Source organism: Panthera leo, chromosome A2 (genome assembly GCF_018350215.1).
Source record: "Panthera leo isolate Ple1 chromosome A2, P.leo_Ple1_pat1.1, whole genome shotgun sequence".
Taxonomy (NCBI): domain Eukaryota; kingdom Metazoa; phylum Chordata; class Mammalia; order Carnivora; family Felidae; genus Panthera; species Panthera leo.
In genome coordinates, this window is record NC_056680.1 from 113656985 (window position 1) to 113675876 (window position 18892).

General features: G+C 39.8%; 1 long non-coding RNA gene across 1 annotated transcript; it reads left to right on the forward strand.

Annotated features, from left to right (window-relative positions):
- The first annotated feature begins 1759 nt into the window (after positions 1-1759).
- LOC122213500 lies at positions 1760-17312 on the forward strand. The gene is made up of 3 exons (XR_006199548.1): positions 1760-1814; positions 13290-13563; positions 17111-17312. It is a non-coding gene; the product is annotated as an uncharacterized LOC122213500 (long non-coding RNA).
- The last annotated feature ends 1580 nt before the right edge of the window (positions 17313-18892 follow it).

Genomic DNA, 18892 nt, shown 5'->3' on the forward strand with positions numbered 1-18892 from the left:
TTCTAGCTGTTTCTCTAAAGCTGGATTTGAATCTGTTGCTTTGGAGTGATGTAGAACGCCTGTCTCATGTGGCGACATATGAGGCTGAGAGCATCCAACAAATGGACCAGCTGCATATGTGTGACACCTCCAATGGTGTCCAGGCAGCACAGCTGAGACCACCTGGGATGGCTGTCAGCAACAAAAGGTGGGTGTCACTGCCCCAGGGGGCTGGTTGGGAGCCAGAGAACCACTGTCGCTCCAAGGACAATCTAAAATTGGGCCAAATCTGAGTTGGGCCGAATTAAAAATCTTTTCTGAACATTAGCTGACCTGATTAGGAGTTAGGCGTCTCTCCTTCTTTTAGCCAAAGATGGTAGAATAAGTATCCTAACAACAGGGATATTTTACCTTCTACATTATGACTGTCTCATTCTGCTGCCCACAGTTCTCCCAATAACTACCAGAAAAGGGTCAGAGTCAGAACAAACTTAGCCATTGGCCTTCGGTTTCAGTGCATGATGGTAATGAGGTGACAATCCCAAGACCTAGATTAACTAAAGCGAGTTGACCAGATTTTTCTGAGTGTTTCCCTATTTCTGTTAAAGGTGTTAACATTGCACTAGCAGCTGGCTTCAAGACCCTGTGTTTTCCTTCTCTCTCCTCTTTTCCATCTCTCACCCTCTCTCCCCCTCCCTCTCACTCTCTCTCCCTCCCTCTCTCTCAGACCCTGGACCTGGCTCTGGCTCTGGCTTTCTCTGTTTCTTCTCTTTCTCTCTTCCTCTTGTCTCCTGTTCTCCCTAATCTCTCACTCATTTCCTTCCTTACTTCGCTGATTGCCATTTCCTTTTCAACATCTATCAACCTTTCTTCCCTGCTTCACTCCTAGCCCTGCAGCCACCCCAGGCAAAGAGCTGTGAGTTGTACTCCTGAAGACTGTCAAATCTTCCCTCTACTTCCACCCCACAGCCCATGTTCTAGGTCCGAGGAATCCCTTACTCTTCCTGTGGACAACGTTGGTCTTGGCTTCCGGTCTTTTCTCAAAATATTTTATTTTACACGCTGCTACCAAATTATTTTCCCTATAACAAAATTGTAATATTGCCCTGCTCCAAAACTTTCAAAGATTCCCCTTTTCCTATGAAGCAAAGACCAAAGTTCTAAGCCTGCTATATTGCACATCTAACATAGTCTGGTTCTGCCCATTTTTTGCAGCCCTACCTCTCTCTGTCTTCTTTCAGACATACACTGCTTCTGCCAAAACGTGTGGCCTGGGACCTGTCCTGAAGCTGTTTCTTCTGTCTGAAGTTCTGCGCACACGCGCACACACACCCCTCCCAGAGCCCCGCCCAATTCCTCTATCTTTATACATCCTAAACCAGCAGGCCCACCTCAAGCCTGACCAGGCCTTCCCTGATATCCCTAGCTAATCTTCTGAGCCCATATACAACTTATTCACATAATGAGGTCACTCTAACAGTAATAAACCAGCGGCTGCTGGTTCTGTCCCACATGCTTACTTACATGGACCTCAGCTTCCTTTTTAAGTTCTATCCTACCAAGGTTTCCAGAAGTTCCCAGAGTGCCTCATACAGACCCAGTGAACAAAGACACTTCTTCCAGTCTGTCCCATTGCTCTGCCATCTTCCCCTAAGCACCTTCTGGTTATTGCTGCTCCTGCCACAGCGAAGCTGCTGGAGCCCTTACTATGTCAAAGTCATACAGTGTTCTGTGGCAAGTTGTAGAAAGAACATGTAACTTTTCCTTATTGAGCGGTTGGAATCCACTCAATTAGTGAAGTCCCTAAGGAATTCTGTTGATGCCCTGTCTTCGAGGTACTGTGAAACAGTTCTGCTTTTAAAAAATTCTTGATTTCACCATTCTCTCATCATTATATCTAATGTAACACTGAGTTATAATTATTCTACTGTTAGGATATCTTTCAAATCTACCCATGTTTCTCCATCTGCACTACCACTCCCTTGTGCAAGCCGCCTCTCACCCAAGCCACTGCATCCATTCGTATTCAATTCCAATCCTTTCTCCGTATAGCATAGACATAGTCTTATAATGTCAATCAAATCATTTTACTCCCCAGCTCGAAGCCCTTCAACAGAGGTCATTCGTCTGTGGGTAAACATGTAAGATTAGTAACAAGATTTAGAGGGCCTGTAATGGCCTGGCCTCCTCATGTTTCTCCAGCCTCATCTTTTACCCCAGTCTCCTTCCCTCCAGTATGCACTCATATCAAGCTCTTTTCATTTTCTCATGGCTACCAGGCCCTTTTTCTCTTGGGGTGTGTTGTCCAGGCTATTCCTGTGGACTGAAATGTTCTTCTCCCAGCTTCTCCTGGGGAAATACCATTCTTTACGTCTCAAGTCAAAGGTCACTTTGTCCAAGAGGCCTATCCTCGTCTGCCTCTTTGAAATTTAGTAACTTGTATTTTTTCTCCAAAGAATTTATCACAATCTGTACCCATGTATTTATGTGATTATTTGTTTAAGTCTATCTCCCTACTCCACTGGGGGAGGAATGTGTATGTTATTCTATACAATATCCTCAGTACCTAGCACAGTGGCTGAGACTCAAAAAACACTAACTGAATGAGTGACTGGAAGAAAAGAGGGAAGAAGGAAGGAGTAAACTATTACAATTTTATAAGAAAATTAAATTTTACTGTGAGTCTGAAATACTCTAGCCTCAACCCTATTTTCCCCATTGAAATAGTTGTACACCAAACACAGCTCTTGCTGTGTGGACATCCAGTCTCTTCCTTCTGATCTCTGTGTCCAGCACAGTTTGCCTTCCTTTTTTCTAGCAATGGATACTCAGATTGCCTCCAAATTTTCCATCAAAATGAACAATCGCCAGTGTTTAAAATGCTACTTTTAAAATCCCTCAGTATGTTTTTAATAAACTTGAATTAGAGTGAGTCATAAACTACCAGAGAGCTTTGAAGGATATCTTTCATAATGACTTAAGTACCTAAATTCAGTATTTCCTGCAATCCTCCAAACATATTTTCAGGCCTTTAAGAAAAATACAAGCATTAAAAAAAAAAAAAAAAAAAAAAAAAAGATATATATTATCTCCAATAGTGGGTGACAAAAGAAATCAATTACGTATGCATGCAAAGTTAGAATATTGACCAACTGAAGAAAAAGCATAACCAAGATGGCCCCTTGTCATTGGATAACCTTCTCTCAAAGAGAAATAAAAGAGACAGTGCAGGCAGTCACACCAAACATTTACCTAATTTCTAAAGCCAGAAACCTAGGGCTTATCCTTGATTCATGCATAATATTATTCTTTCATCATCTGGGGCAAAACCTAGTCATTTAACATTTCTGTCTTGACGTTATTACTACTTTATTCATATAACCTCTGAACTATGACGACTGGCAGGCTCAAAGTGAAAACAACCATAAAATTATCGGAGAATTTTGGCTTTCTGCCAATTCTACAGATATGCGAACATTTCACAAGAGCTGTTTCCAGATTTCACTCAATGCACCCCTCACTTTGCCCATATCCTCTCTCAATCCCTTCTAGCTCATTCCCACACAGGAGCTGGCATAATCATTTTAAAACTTGAATTTTGTTCTGTTGCATTACTGCTTAAGAAGCTCTTGATGGCCCCTTGCCTGAAATCTGTAACCTGCTCACAAGGGCTGGCCCAGCCTGCTGTCCCATCTGCCTTCTACTCTGCTCCTCCATTCATCTCTGCTCTCCCATGGCACACCAGATTCCCAGTTCCTCAAAAGCACCAGAGCCCACGACTCCCTGCTCCCTCTGCCCGGAAGGTTCTTCTCAATTTCTCATCCCTAACACCCCCACTCCCAGCCTTCTGATCTCAGAGCAAGCATCAGTTCCCCAGGAAAAGACTTCCCTGACCTCCTATTTACTGTGTGCATAGACCCTCATTCATCTCCTTTTGGAGCACATAAAATAATTGTAAATTATAGACAGCTCTGCAAGGCTCTTCAGTCTTTGGTCATCCTTGCTAGACTAGAGGATCCAAGTTCAAGGGGCATGGCTAATGTTGCTCACCACTGTGCTCATGGCCCCCAGTAGAAACCAGCACAGAATCAGTACTCAGAAAGCATTTTAAATAGATAAATAAATGAATAATTAGACAACTCTTTTTTTAAATTAAAATGTTCTATTTACTGTGACCAAAGCCCAATTCCTGCTGAAAAAAAATTGATGAATTATTTGTAATTATCCTCTGAGCTTTATGTTTTTTATTGGTTGGGTTCTCTTCTTCTTTACACACAGGTATGGATTTGTATTATTGTTACTGGATGTGTAGTGTGGAGTGAAGCTAGTCAGGGATTGTTGATAACAACCAAGCTGGAGGACCAGGCAAGAGACTATTTTCTTGGTGATACCCATTGAAGAACAGTAGGTATTAGAGGGAAAATGAGAATTTCAGTCACTGCTAAGGTTCATCTGAGTAAGTCTATCATCCAAAAGGCAGAAAACTAGGATTGGACTGAGATTTCAGTGTACAACCATGTGGGTTGCTGTCTAGTTTATGAACACTGGGAACAACCCAACAGACATAGGCGGATCTGAAGTGGTCTCGCCTGCCTAACACAACTCTGCACCTCTATCTAGATTTGATTGATCCACCATTAGGTCTGAGATGGTCAAATTCTCTCTTCCAAAAATTTGAAACCAGGAATAGAAAAGCAAGGAGATTGGGAATTAGTGATTTTAACTTCACATATTAGCAGTGGACTCGAACCATATCTGTTCATGATTGTTCAACCCTTGATTCTAGGAGATGTCTCTAACCTTCTGATAAATTTCCCCTTCTTTTTTGCATCCAGTAAAAGCTGGTTTTTGTTATTAGCAACTCAAAGAGCCCCATAACTACAAATATAGAGAAGATACCTCTGTGCAGGTGGTAGGTGAAACTACAAGTTTGGCGAGATCATTTTACAAATTGTAGGAGAGAGAATAAGAGGGAGAGAGAGACAGTGAGTGTGAGAGAAATAGGGAGAAAATGTGAGTAAGAAAGAGAGGAGGTACAAGGGCAACACGAGAGTGAAAGCCAAATGCAGAAAGTGTGAAAAGCCAGTGAGAGAGAGAGAGAGAGAGAGAGAGAGAGAGAGAGACATGGGTGGGGGAAGGAGACTAGATTAGAATAAGAGAAAAGTACTGGCATTTGGGGATGTGTAGCAAGGGTGTGGACTGAAAAGTGAAGTTCTGCTGGGACTAAAGTCACATAAAGGTCAAAATTTGAGAAATGTCAGGCTAAATCAATCAATTAATCAAACAAAAAAAATCAGTTTAAAAATGGAGGGAAAAATCAGCCTGCAATTATTCTGACAGCTATCAGTCATATTCAAAGAACTATGAATAGGGAAATATCAGATGTGCTTCCTGAGGGGGTTGGGATTTATTTTTTTCTTTGAATATTTATTCATTTTGGGGGAGAGCACAAGCAGGGGAAAGGCAGACAGAAAAAAACAGAGGATTTGAAGCTGGCTCTGTGCTGACAGGCTGACATTAGCGAGCCTGATATGGGGCTCAAACTCATGAACTGCAAGATCATGACCTGAGCTGAAGTTGGACGCTCAATGACTGAGCCACCCAGGCACCCCGGGACTTATTTTTTTCTGGTGGGGTTTAATTCTTTCCCCCACTTTGGCTCAACCTAGCTTATCATACAACTTGCCCAGAAATAGGGAGGAGAAAAAGACACATGTGAGGAGGAATCACCTTTAACACCACAGATCAGAGTACATTTGTTTGAAGATGAGGATGACAGAGGGAAGCTTCATAAAGCCTAAGAAGCCCAGTGTAGGCACATAAGTGCATGTTTGCTTGTTTTCAGAGAGAGATGACGTCGAATGCAGCAATTTCTTCACTGAAAAAAACTACTGGATTTACAGAAAGAGATAGCTTTGGACACATTTATAATATAGATTTACTGGGACACTTCTGCCCTTCCAAACCAAATTAAATATTTGTAGCAGTTCTAAGCAGAGAAAAAGGTTTTTTTTGTTTTCTTAATCATCATATAGAATTTCATGGGAAGTGCCTAAAACAACCTCTTGCTCACTTAGGCTGCATAGATCAGCAACCTCTGACCGGTTTGCTACACCGACAGAAATGAGCAGCGCAGAGTTGAGTGCCACAGAGCTTACAGAATGACAGAAGGGGACAGAGTGACAGAGGGGTCTTCTTTCTGCAGGATGCTGCTCACCTGTCTGGCCTCTTCTCAAACCTGCTCTCATCACACGGAGTTCCTGCCACACTGGGGCTCTTCCATCTCCTAGAGCCCTTAGGAAACGTGTCACCTGTTCTCCCTCCTGGAATGTTCTCCCGCCTGGAGTGCTGTGTTTCAGATCTCCCTCCGCTTCTTCCTCAGCTTCCCTTATTACATGTTTTCATAGCAGGGGGGTTCTTTTCCTTCAGAGCATTCCCCTCAGGTTATAATACACATTCACTGGTATGATTGATTTGATTGAGGCTGTCTGTATCTAAAGCACCTAGACTAAAAAGACTCTGTGAGGACAAGGCCTATGTCCTTTTTCACTATTGTATCCCCAGGATCTAACACAGACTGGAACATAGTAGGTGTTCAGTAAATATTTGTGAGTGAATAGATAAAGCTAAATAATAAATGCTGCCACTTTTTAACCTCAATATGCTATTTCTAAAGAGACCAGACAAATATTTCTTTCTTCACGCCTACAAAACATACTCAGGAAGGTGGAATCTTTAACATCGTCACCAACTCTTTCCCTTTCTTCCCGCTACATCTGCTCAGGATCCAAGGGCTGTCAATGTTGCTTCTGTATTATTCCTCAGATCTGCCCCTTCTCCCCCTCTCAGGGTCACTGTCCCAGTAACACCATCACGTGGATGACTGCAAATCCTATTCACTACTTGTCTTGGTTTCCACTTGACTCTCACCTCCACGGGTTGGTCTGCTCAGGTTCAGCCTGAGTTTCCAGTTTGAAATGATGCCCCAATAGTCCCTCCTTCAGCTCCTTCCAACTGCTGACGAAAACAGTGGCTCTCCACCTTGTATGCACTAGAACCACCCATGGAGCTTTGTAGATATACTAGTTCTAATCCAGACACAGATAAAGAATGGCCTACCCAGTTTTTACCCCAACTCATCTCTCTGAAGAAGGACAGGAAGGAACTTCAACTCTGTCCCTCCTGATAGGCCACTGATTCAGAGTCAGCCATAGGCCCACTGGAAAGCACATCAGTGATTCCCTCTCCCACTGGTCTTGCTCTCTGGGTGGCTACTGTTTCCAGTTCATGTCATCATCTGGCAGACATGGAAAACCCCAGAAAACAACAGTGCCAGAAGTAAAGCAGGAGGTATATCTTGGTGTTAGTGAACAGCTTCCTGAGATAAGAGGTCCCCATAAGGAAAGCACTGTGGGTGGAAAGTGGAGAAAAAGTGTGTAAGAGCGTTGCTGGACAATGTTTTTAAAAGTACATTGTGCCCATGTCTTCTGCCCATTTTTAAATTGGATTTTTTTGAGTTTTGGGTGTTGAGTTGTATAGGTTCTTTATATATTTTTTGATACCAACCCTGTGTTGGATATGTCATTTGCAAACATCTTCCCTCATTCAGTAAGTTGCCTTTTAATTTTATTGATTGTTTCCTTCACCGTGTAGAAGTTTTTTATTTGAATATAGTCCCGATAGTTTATTTTGCATCTAGTTCCCTTCTAGAAAAATTTTGCTACAGCTTATGTTAAGGACTTTACTGCCTATGCTGTCTTCTAGTATTTTTATGGTTTTGAGTCTCACATTTAGGTCTTCAATCGTTTTGAGTTTATTTTTGTGTATAGTCAGTCAGAAAAAGACAAATGCCAAATGATCTCACTCATATGTGGAATCTAAGAAATGAAACAAATAAGCAAAGGGAAAAAAGAGAGACAAACCAAGAAACAGACTCTTAACTACAGAGAGCAAACTGATGGTTACCAGGGGGAGATGTATGGGAAGATGGGGATTAAGCAGTACACTTGTTGTGATGAGCAGCAGGCATTGTGTGGAATTGTTGAATTACTATATTGTACATCTCAAACTAATATGACACTGTATGTTAACTATACTGGAATTAAAATTTTAAACAGTACTTTGTGCCCAATCACAGTATGAGAGTGCCAGGCAAAGAGAGGTAAAAGATGTTTCCTTGTATAGCAAAACAATGCACAGAAAAAGCCTCTGCAATTAGATTTGGAGATGAGAATGCGTAAAAGTACTATAGAAGGGGATTTATGAAAAGTAATCATCTATCATCCACATTGCCTGAGAGTGGGGCCAATATGATTGGTTTTGCCTTATTTGAGATAAGAGAAAAAAAGAAAGAATGCACCACCAGAAAAATAAAAATTGGGGTCTGACCAAAAACAAAACAAAACAAAACAAAACAAAACAAAACAAACAAAAACACACACCAAAAAACCACACAGAAAAAAACAAAACAAAACAAAACAAAAAAAAGCAACTCTGGGAAAAAGGGATAGGGAGCATCATTCTGGACATATAAAAGAAAAACAAGCTTTCAAAAATGATCTCCTGAGGGGCGCCTGGGTGGCTCAGTTGGCTGAGCGTCCGACTTCGGCTCAGGTCATGATCTCGCGGTTTGTGAGTTCCAGTCCCGCGTCAGGCTCTGTGCTGACAGCTCAGAGCCTGGAGCCTGCTTGGGATTCTGTGTCCTCTGCTCTCTGCCCCTTCCCCATTCACTCTCTGTCTCTCTCTTAAAAATGAATAAATGTTAAAAAAAAAAATCGCCTGAAAAATATAAAAGAAAACTTCAGAAAATGATTTTGTAAGATGTAAAATGACTCACATCCATAGCAAAAGAGGGGAAAGCTGTAAGAAAGCTGTTAACTGGCGTAAAGAGACTACAGAATCAGATTAAAAGGGAGATTACAAGTAAGAAAGGATTACAAAAACTGTAAGAATGTGAAAGCAAAATTCAAATCCACATTGATGGCAATAAAGCACAAAATCAACACTGTTGGAAAGTGACAGTGTGGTTGGCAAATTTGAGAATTTCTCACACAAGGCAGAAGAAGTGTGCCAATATCCACGCTTCCTCCCAGAAATTCAGGTTTAATTGACTTAGAATGGGGCCCAAGCATATTTCTTATTGTTATTTTTTTTATTTTGTTTTTAATCCTGATGTTCAGGCCACATCTCAGACCAATTACATCAGAATTTCTGGGGGTGGGACCCAGCCGTCAGTATTTTTCAAGCTTCTCGGGAGATGACAATATGCCGTCAAAGTTGAGAACCACTGATCTAGAGGTTTTGGGGAAAAAAAATTGTAGCCTGAGGATTTCAAGGTAATTTCTCATTCATGAAGACAATAAGAGACATGGTCAGGCATGCAAGTACTTATAAAATACCAATATAACTTCTAGAAGAAATAACTTGAAGGCATCCTTCAACTGACCAAAACATGAAGCCAAAAAAAGGAACTATAAACTAGTTAGTCATGTTATAAAAGATGTGGATCTAGTTTAAAATGTCAGTATTGTTCTTGAAAAGGAATAATATAATTTAAAAGCATAATTAAATACAAAAATAAATCCCCACCTATTAATAATGACTGAAAAGTGGGGTTAGAGTAAAAATGTACATATTATATACATTTATATATACATACATATGTATGTATGTATTTGTGTATATGTGTATGAAAAAGATAATATGAGCAAAAACTTATAAAGGCATTCATACCACTTCATATTCAGAATCCTATAGCACCAGTCAATTTTGATTATTGCTAGTTACAGTTATTGCTGCAAGCTTACATAGTCCATTCAAAAGCTACCATTCATTCTGGCAGCTTTCTTCCTCACATCAAATTTGGCCGTATCTCCAAGGCTATGCCATTTAATTGCTCAGGGCCTCTGCAATTAACAGCCCAAGTCTGGACCACCAATGTAACCTTCCACATCGTGGAATCCAAGTACTAGAAGCAGGCTATGGCCCTCTTCAATTCTTGAAGTTGTAAGCATATTGGTGAGCCTTTTCCCATAAACATAAGGATCAGGGGACTCCTCTTCCTAAGTAAAACGTGGTAGGTCATGGCAGCTTAGAATTCCCATTGGAACAACAAGAAAGAGCCAGACAGACTACAAAAGTTACATTTGTAAGGGTCCCAGAAAATGAGGAAGCAATAAGGGCTACATAAATTACCAGTTGTTTTCTTCTTTGGGGATATTTGACAATTCTGGGCATGGACTGAGAATTAGATTTGGCTGGTAAAGAAGAATTTCTTGAGGAAAGAGAAACCAGAGAGGTTTTTGGCAGTCACATGGGGCTGGTGAGAGAAACCAAACTTGAGAAGTACTAAACACATAGCTGGTTTTCCCCATGGGACAGCTTCTGAGTTCAAAAGCTATGCAAAGGAAGCTGGGAAGTTGGGCTGAAGGCTTCCAAAGAGCATAATATAATCTTCTCTAGTTTTGTGGTGCTAAGGATAAAAAGTATAACTAGAGAAAAAGGTCTTGTCATTCAAACACATAGCCAGGCTCCCCTTAGGACATCTTCCAGATTTTGAGGTTCTGATGGAGCAAAGAGTAGGAGGATAAAGAGCTAAATTCAAAACCTCCAAAATACAGCACTAAATTTCCCAGTCTTTCAGGACTGAAAAGATAGAGATCCTACAGGCTTTAATCAAAAGCCCAGAAGAGCTATGTTTGAGGAATGGGATAAAGACAGAAGTGGACTAAGCCTCACTAAAGATACAACTTAAACCCTACCCATCTCAAAGATAAGCACCCCCAACTATCTGCCTAATGAGGAAAGTGGAAACTCTCCCTAGGGTGAAGCATTATCTGTAGTCTCTGCAGTGTTCTTGTATACCATGCCTGACAAACAAACAAACAAAAATACTACACATTCAGAGAAGCAAGAAAATGTGACTTATAATGATTATCAAGAGAAAAGATAAATAATAGAAGCAGACCTACAGACAATCCATATATTGAAGCTAGCAGACAAGGATTTTAACTGATTGATATATTCTAGGAAATAGAAGAAAAAAGGGGGAAATTAATGAAAAGATAAGTAATATCAACAGAGAATTGAAATCTATGTAAAAGGGTCAAATGGGCATCCTCTATCTGAAACATACAATATCTGAGGCCAAGAAAATATTGGCTGCATTTAACCAGACTCAACAGCAGAGAGGAAGACAAGATTACCAGACTCTAAGGATGGTAAAAAGTATACAAATTCAACCACAGATAGAATCTATAAAAACAAAACCGAGCAGTAAAGACATACGGAGCAAAGTTAAAAGGTCTACCATATTTCACTGGAATACCAAAAGAAGAGAAATAAATTGAAGCAGAAACAATATTTGAAGAAATCATGGCCAAAACTTATCCTAAGTTGGTGAGAGATGTTCCACAGATTCAAGAAGCTCAGTAACTTCTAAGCAGGATAAACAAAAAGAAAGACACACGTAGACATATTTTTGTTAAACTTCTAATAATCAAGGATTGAGAGAAAATCTTAAGAGCAGCCAGAGAAAAAACATTAACTTCAAAGAAGCAACAATAAAACTAGACTGATTTTTCAACACATATAATGGAAGCCAATGGAGATAATGGAATAACGTCTTCAAAGTGCTAAAATAAAAGAGTGCCATTCTAGAACTCTATACTCATTTAAATATCATTCAAAGGTGAAGGCAAAATAAATAAACTTTTAGAAAAATAAAAATGAGACAAGTTTTCACCAGCAGACCCACACTACTAAACCAATGACAGGAAATAATCATATGAAAGCACGGAACTGAAAGAAGGAATGAAGAGCAGCAGAAAGTATAAATATAAACATAAAATGTTATTGAGTATTTTGTGTAACAGTAATAATGTCTTGTGGGATTTATAACACATTTAAACAAAATTATATGATAATAGCACAAAGATTAGGATGGACTGTATTAAATCTCTAGAGAAATCCTAAAATAAAAATACAATAATTTATAACTAACCATCTAATAATGGAGTCAAGAAACAAAGCTTAAAAATATGCCTGATTAACCCCAAAGGAGGAGTAAATGAACAAAGAACATAGGAACAAATAAAAAATAAGTAAGATGGTGGACTTAACTCCAACTATACCCGTTACTCCATTTAATAACAATGAGCCAGGGGCGCCTGGGTGGCTCAGTCGGTTAAGCGTCGGACTTGGGCTCAAGTCATGATCTCGCGGTCCGTGAGTTCGAGCCCTGCGTTGGGCTCTGTGCTGACCGCTCAGAGCCTGGAGCCTGTTTCAGATTCTGTGTCTCCCTCTCTCTCTGACCCTCCCCCGTTCATGCTCTGTCTCTCTCTGTCTCAAAAATAAATAAACGTTAAAAAAAATAAATTAAAATAATAACAATGAGCCAAATAGCCAAATTTTAAAAAAATGATGCTAGATTGAATAAAAACCCAAACCCAAACTAAATGCTGTTGACGATAGAATCACTTTAAATATAGAGATATAGAAGTAATAGTAAAAGGATAGTAAAAAATGTATTGTGCAGACACTAACCAGAAGAGAGCCAACGTCAGTATGTTAATAGTAGACATTAACAAAATACACTCTATGCTGGCCTTAAGGGAAGTGTTACATTTTTTCGAAGAATAGAAATACGGAATATATTCTCTGACTACAATGGAATTAGAAAATTCCCCAAATACTTGGAAATTATGTAATATGCTTCTAAATAACTCAAGGATAAAAGAATCAAATAAAATTAGAAAACATTATGAACTGAATGATAATACAAGTGACATATTAAACAGTGATGCCAAGAAGGAAACCTATAGTTCCAAATGCATAGTGCATTTTGTGGGTGGGGTTGGGGGGTCAAGAAAGATTGAAAAAAATAAATAAACCTAATTCCCATTTCAGACCAATGAAATGCAAAGAAAATAGAAGAAAGGAGATATTAGTGAGCAGAAATCAATGAAATAGATAAGAAACACAGAATAGAGAATATAAAGCCAAAATTTGGTTCTTTGAAAATATTAATACAATTGATAAACCCTTAGTAAAATTGATCAAAAAAAAAGGATGGGGTAAACATAAATGACCAAGATCAGGAAGACAAAGGAGATCATCACTGTAGACATTTAATATATAAGGGAATACGATGAGCAACCTTATGTTACTTTATTTTAAAAACTTTGATGAAATGGGTAAAAATTTTTTTTAATTAACAAAATAGACACAAGAAGAAATTTATTTTGTTGAGTCTGATTAAAGTCAGCTTCACTTAATAACAAGAACCTCTTTTCTTTTTCGTTTTTTTCCAGCACTGGCCAGTAAAACTTTCTGCAAGGGTGGAAATGTGTTACATCTGCACTGTCCAGTAAAGCCCCCAGGATGGATACAATGGTTTAGGGAGAGAATTTGGACAGAGAGAAGAGGTTAAGGATAGGCGCTGGTGGAGGAGGAAGAGCTGGCTGTTGAGGAACAACCAGTAGAGGAGGAAGAGTTCAGATATATGTATAACACAGAAGCCTGGAGAAGAACATGTCTCAAGAAGGAGGAACTGGTCAACCTTACCAAGTTCGGCTGAGAAACCAAGTAAGATGCAGATGGAGAACAGCTGAGCCTGATAAGAGCTTGCTGGGTGGTGTAGTGGAGGTGAAAGCCCATTGAAGTGGGCTAAGGAGAGAGTAAGAGATAAAGAAGCACAGACCATGATGTCAGCCAACTCTTTCAAAGAAATTCTCAGTAAAGGGAAACAGGGAACAGAGCAGTCACTACAGGGTTGATGGGATCATTTTTTTTTAAGATGGGTTATTTTTTAAAGTTATTTTTATGTGCTGGTGAGAAAGATTCAGTAGAGAGGGAGAAGTCAATGATGCACAAAAGGAAAGAGACAAATGTGGGGTTGACATCCTTGAGGTGAGAAGGGACAGACTCCGGAACATATATGCACATCTCTGCAAGTAAGGCTCTTCGTATTAACACAGAACTGGCTCAGTAACTAAACTGCAATTTGCAAAGATGTGAACACAAAGTAACACTGTTCTTCCCCCCACCATCCAGTGATTCTATAGTAGTTCTCTCAGGTTGTACTTCCCTCTTTCTGGATAAAGCCTCCAAAACATCTCATGGCTTTACCAGTTACTCTCAGATAATAACAAAATCCATCCATTGTGTTTAGCACCCAGTATATTACCAATACTCCCCAATTTACTGAATTTTAAGTTTGTCCCATCCACTAGCTCTGGTCTACCCCACACACCAGGAAATTATAAGTGACAGAGGGAGGAGAGGATGTTTCTCCCTTCTTGCCTGCTCACCTCATCTGCCAGTCTGGCCTGCTGGGTTTTCATTCTTCCAAGGTTGGAGCCAGGTAGGAAAAACAGTTAAGAGGAAAAAAGGCCTTATCTGATTGGTGAGTTATAATTTGGCACCAATGCTCTTTTTAGGGTACAGAATTTAAACACCAACACTCTCTCTTCTGAAGCACTTTTATGGATTCTTCAAAGACTTCCCATAGGTAAGAATTTCCTCAAGATAGCAGCTGGACCCCTGCCCTGTGGTTTCTGGCAAGTTACCCCCATCTGTTGGGGGCACCTCCAGGCAGTTCTCTTGGGTAGAGTCCATTACAGAATGACCCAGTTTGGTTCCTTCCATGGGGTCATCTGACCAAGGGGAACATCCTTGAGTCACCAAATTCTAGAAGTACAGCTCATGACAACAAAACTCTCTACTCCATGGCTCTACAGCAACAAGCTAGAGACAGTCTCTCCTCTGCAGATTTTTTAGATGTTCTCTTACATTCCAGGGGACATAATAACAACTTCTCTGTGAGTGTCTCTTACAGATCCCCTTCCTTAGTTGCTTGGAAATGGTAGAAACACTCCCCTTCCCAGCCCTACCTCCCCACTGACAACTCTCTCCAAAAATACCCTCAATCCTAGAATCTCATATCACTTATTCTCACTTGGAGGTAGGCCAAAGACTAATGCCAGCAGAACAGAAGTCACAGTCTCAGTAGACCCTGCATAGGTGGTCCAATACTCTCTTTGGAATGCTGGAATATCTGGTTCTCAGAGGTGAGGCCTCTGCAAAAACTCTGAGAGCAAGAGTCCCATTTTAACAGTTGATAGGGGATACATAAAAAGAAGGAAGAATACATAAAGAGTGAAGTTGTTGTGGCTGGAATTGGCCCAATTTGCATTTCTTTAATATTTCAAAGTTATTTCTTCCAGCACCTCACACACTCTTCTTCCTAACAGTGTTTTTTTATTTTATTTTTTTATGTTTTAATGTTTACTTGTTTTCGAGAGAGAGAGAGAGAGAGAGAGAGAGAGAGAAAGAGAGAGAGAGAGAAAGCATGAGTGAGGGAGGGGCAGAGACAGACAGAGACACAGAAACTGAAGCAGGCTCCAGGCTCCAAGCTGTCAGCACAGAGCCCCACACAGGGCTCAAACCCACAAGCCATGAGATCATGACCTGAGGGGAAGTCAGATACTTAACTGCTTAACTGCTTAACTGACTGAGGCACCCAGGCGCCCCTAGGTATTCATTTTTCTTATACTTGAGAGCAGGAGAAGTAGGTGAAAACAGAGTGGGCACATACCATTGCCAAGGCTGCTCACTGCACAAGGGAACCTGGATGAGGGGGCAAGGGGTAAGTGAAACAGAACCCACCATGGCCACCAGCTTGGTTGGGGCTGCATTATCCTTGAGAGGCATTTGTTTTATTTAATCCACAGAAAGGTGCCTCATGGGTTAACAGAGGCTTTTTGAAAGAAGGTACAAAAGCATAGGAGTAATCACAGGTACAAACAGAATTATAATGACTCTGGGATAGAAGAGAGAGTGTTACAATAGTAGTGTGAATTTTACTTTTATTCAACATGATGATGTGACCTAATAGAGAAAATCCAGGGGAAAAAAAAAGAAACATTGATTGGGGAAGGTGAGAAGGAGTGAGCAAAGACAGGGTCAAATAAGAAGGAATGAGTAGTATTTGAACTGAGTTAAAAAGTTAATTAGTTATAGTCAATTTAATGCAATTGGAGGAGATAAGCCCTCTAAAACTATTTTCTCTCATTCTGAAATATTGTCTTCCCTTGGTCTGTTTTTTAAACATTTAAATATGCTACCGAAATGCTTTCAAGCCCCTTTACACTCACAGGATTCCAGACCCTACCCAGGGGATTAGCAATGCAATCTGAATGTACCTCCCTCTGTCTCCTTTCCTATAATGTTTGACCTGCTGGGGTCAGCCAAAAGACTTGACTCAGGAGATGGTTCAGTAATGACTTCTATCTGTGCGTACATGAGTGGTAGATCATAGTTGTTTGCATCTCCCTTAGGTTAATACTCAGGAACATAAATCTTAGGAAGGGGGCTTCTGATGTAGCAATGGTAAACTACCATGGTTAGGTGTTTTCTAAGTGTTCTTAGATTGGTAAAAGAGAAGGAGGGAGTGAGAAAAGGAAGGAGGAAGAGAAAAAGAAAGGGAAGGGAAAAAAAGAGAAAAGAGAAGAGAGAGATATTATGGCATTTAGTCTCCTGAAAATTCTTAGCTACAGGGTTGTCTTCTCTTGGATATAACACAGAACAAATTATTATCCCAAGTGAACATAGAATTTTTTTGATTTTCATTGTATATTTTAAAAATTGAGATATAACTGGTATATAACAGTGTGTATGTTAAAGGCATACAATGTGTTGATGTGATACACTTATAGATTATGATTACCACTGTAGGGTTAGCTAACACTTCTATGAGGAACACCGAATTTTAAAAATTCTAATCCATAAGAGAGCAAAAGAAAAACACTAAGGTTAATTCCCTTATTTATTAGAGAGTAAAAGTAGCCCAGAAGATAGGTACATTGTCCCCCAAGGTCTCACGGCATTTAGTGTTCCATATGTCCCATTATTTACAAAGTTATCTAGTGGCATCCCCACATTAACCACACCTCTCAGACATGAAAACATTGCTTTCTCGCTGCCTCAACTCTAGCATACCAGGGACATGCTTTTCTACAATAACTTTCATCCTACCCCATATGTACATGGGATCCTGACAGCTGAGGACAAAACCAGACAGCCTCTAAGCAGATTCATTCCTGATGGGCTCATCCTTAAAAATCTATTCCAGTTGTGGAGACCCAAATCGACTATGAAGAAAGGAGGGATCTGCCCTGCATCTAGAAAAGTAGATGTTACTTTCAGTCCTAAACAGATTCTCAGCACTGCAGGGACAAGAAATGTGAAGGGCTCAAGCTCCTTGCCTGATGCAAGAACTCCTCTGCAACATACCTGTCAAGTTCTTATCTGTTCATAGAAGGAGAATTGCTTGATAGAAGGGAAGGCACATTATAATTATTTTTTTAAATAAAAATATTGTGGTTTTTTTAAGTTTATCTATTTTGAGAGAGAGAGAGTGAGAACATGCATGTGTGTGCACATGCGAGCGGGGTGGGGGGGGCAGAGAGAGAGAGAGAGAGAGAGAGAGAGAGAATCCCAAGAAGGTTCCACACTGTCAGTGCTGAGCCTAATGCTGGGTTCAATCTCACAACCGTGAGATCACGAGTTAAATGGAAACCAAGAGTCAGACACTTAACCGACTGAGCCACCCAGGCTTCCCTAAAAAAAATTGTTTTAAGTAAGCTCTACACCTGAATTGGGGCTTTAACTCACAATTCCAAGATCAACAATCGCGAGCTCCACTGACTGAGCCAGCCAGGCACCTCTAAAGGGAAAGCACACTACTATCGTGGAGAGATATTCTCAAATTTCCTCTTAAAAGGTTATGAGAAATACCACTCACTTTCTCTGACTCTCACCAACATTAGACATCAGACATTAGACATTATTGGATTATTTAATTTTGTCAAATGTGACTTGCAAAATCAAGTATATGTGAGTATTTGTATATCTACATCTATACAGATAAAGTTGGTGTTTTTAATTTACATTATATTAGCAGGTTTACTGCTTATTAGTATTTCTTTTCGATTTTTTTCTCTTTATTTTTTATACATTAGATATATAATCCCTTTAATCTGCTATATATATTTTGCATATTTTTATATTTGTCTTTTAATTTTTTTCAGGACCTGTTTTGCCATGTAGACATTTTAAGTTTTCATGTGGTCAAATCTGTAGCTCTCTTCTTATAGGACTTGTTGGTTTTATGCTATGTTTAGAAAGGTCCTTTCCTAGCTCCCCGTGGTAAAAATACTCATCCTTCTGAGTTGTTATTGACGTTGTGTAAATCTTTCATTCATCGAAAATTTACTTACCACAGTAAAGGGTGAATATAGGGATCAACCTTTTTTCTTTTCAAATATTCAAAAAGAGCTCTTAAATACCCCTTCTTCAATCTAAATGACTGAATGAATAAGTGAGAAATAGTATTAGCAATTTGTCAGATGGTCTCATTTTTTACCTTTGCTCTGGATCCAGGGCACAGAAGAGATTGAGAGGTTACACCCCTCCCTTATTTTTGTTGTATCTTCCCTGAATCCAAATAATAATTAGCTAGCAAAACAGCCTAATGGGAAAAATAGCCTCTCTTTAGAGACCTGTAATACTTTCTCAAGTATGTGCTAACAAAGGTCTTATCCTAATTTTCTTAAGGAGAAGCTCTTCCCATTCTGAATTCCAAACCAATGATGTGATCTTTGGCAGTCTGCTCTGGAAGAAATAAAGTAGCATTCCATTCCTGTCTGTGTTTAGTAGAGGGTCTATGGGGTGTGGGTGGATGAGGGCAATACAAAAGAAGGCACAGATAATAATTATATTTTCTTTTCCATTCCTGCAGATTTCAGGTGCTCTTCTAAGATAGCTGAAAATTCACAGAAACCTTTTGTCCACATGTCCCAAAATACTCAATCTTACTGTAACCACTCTTGCGTTTACACATACTAAAATGCTT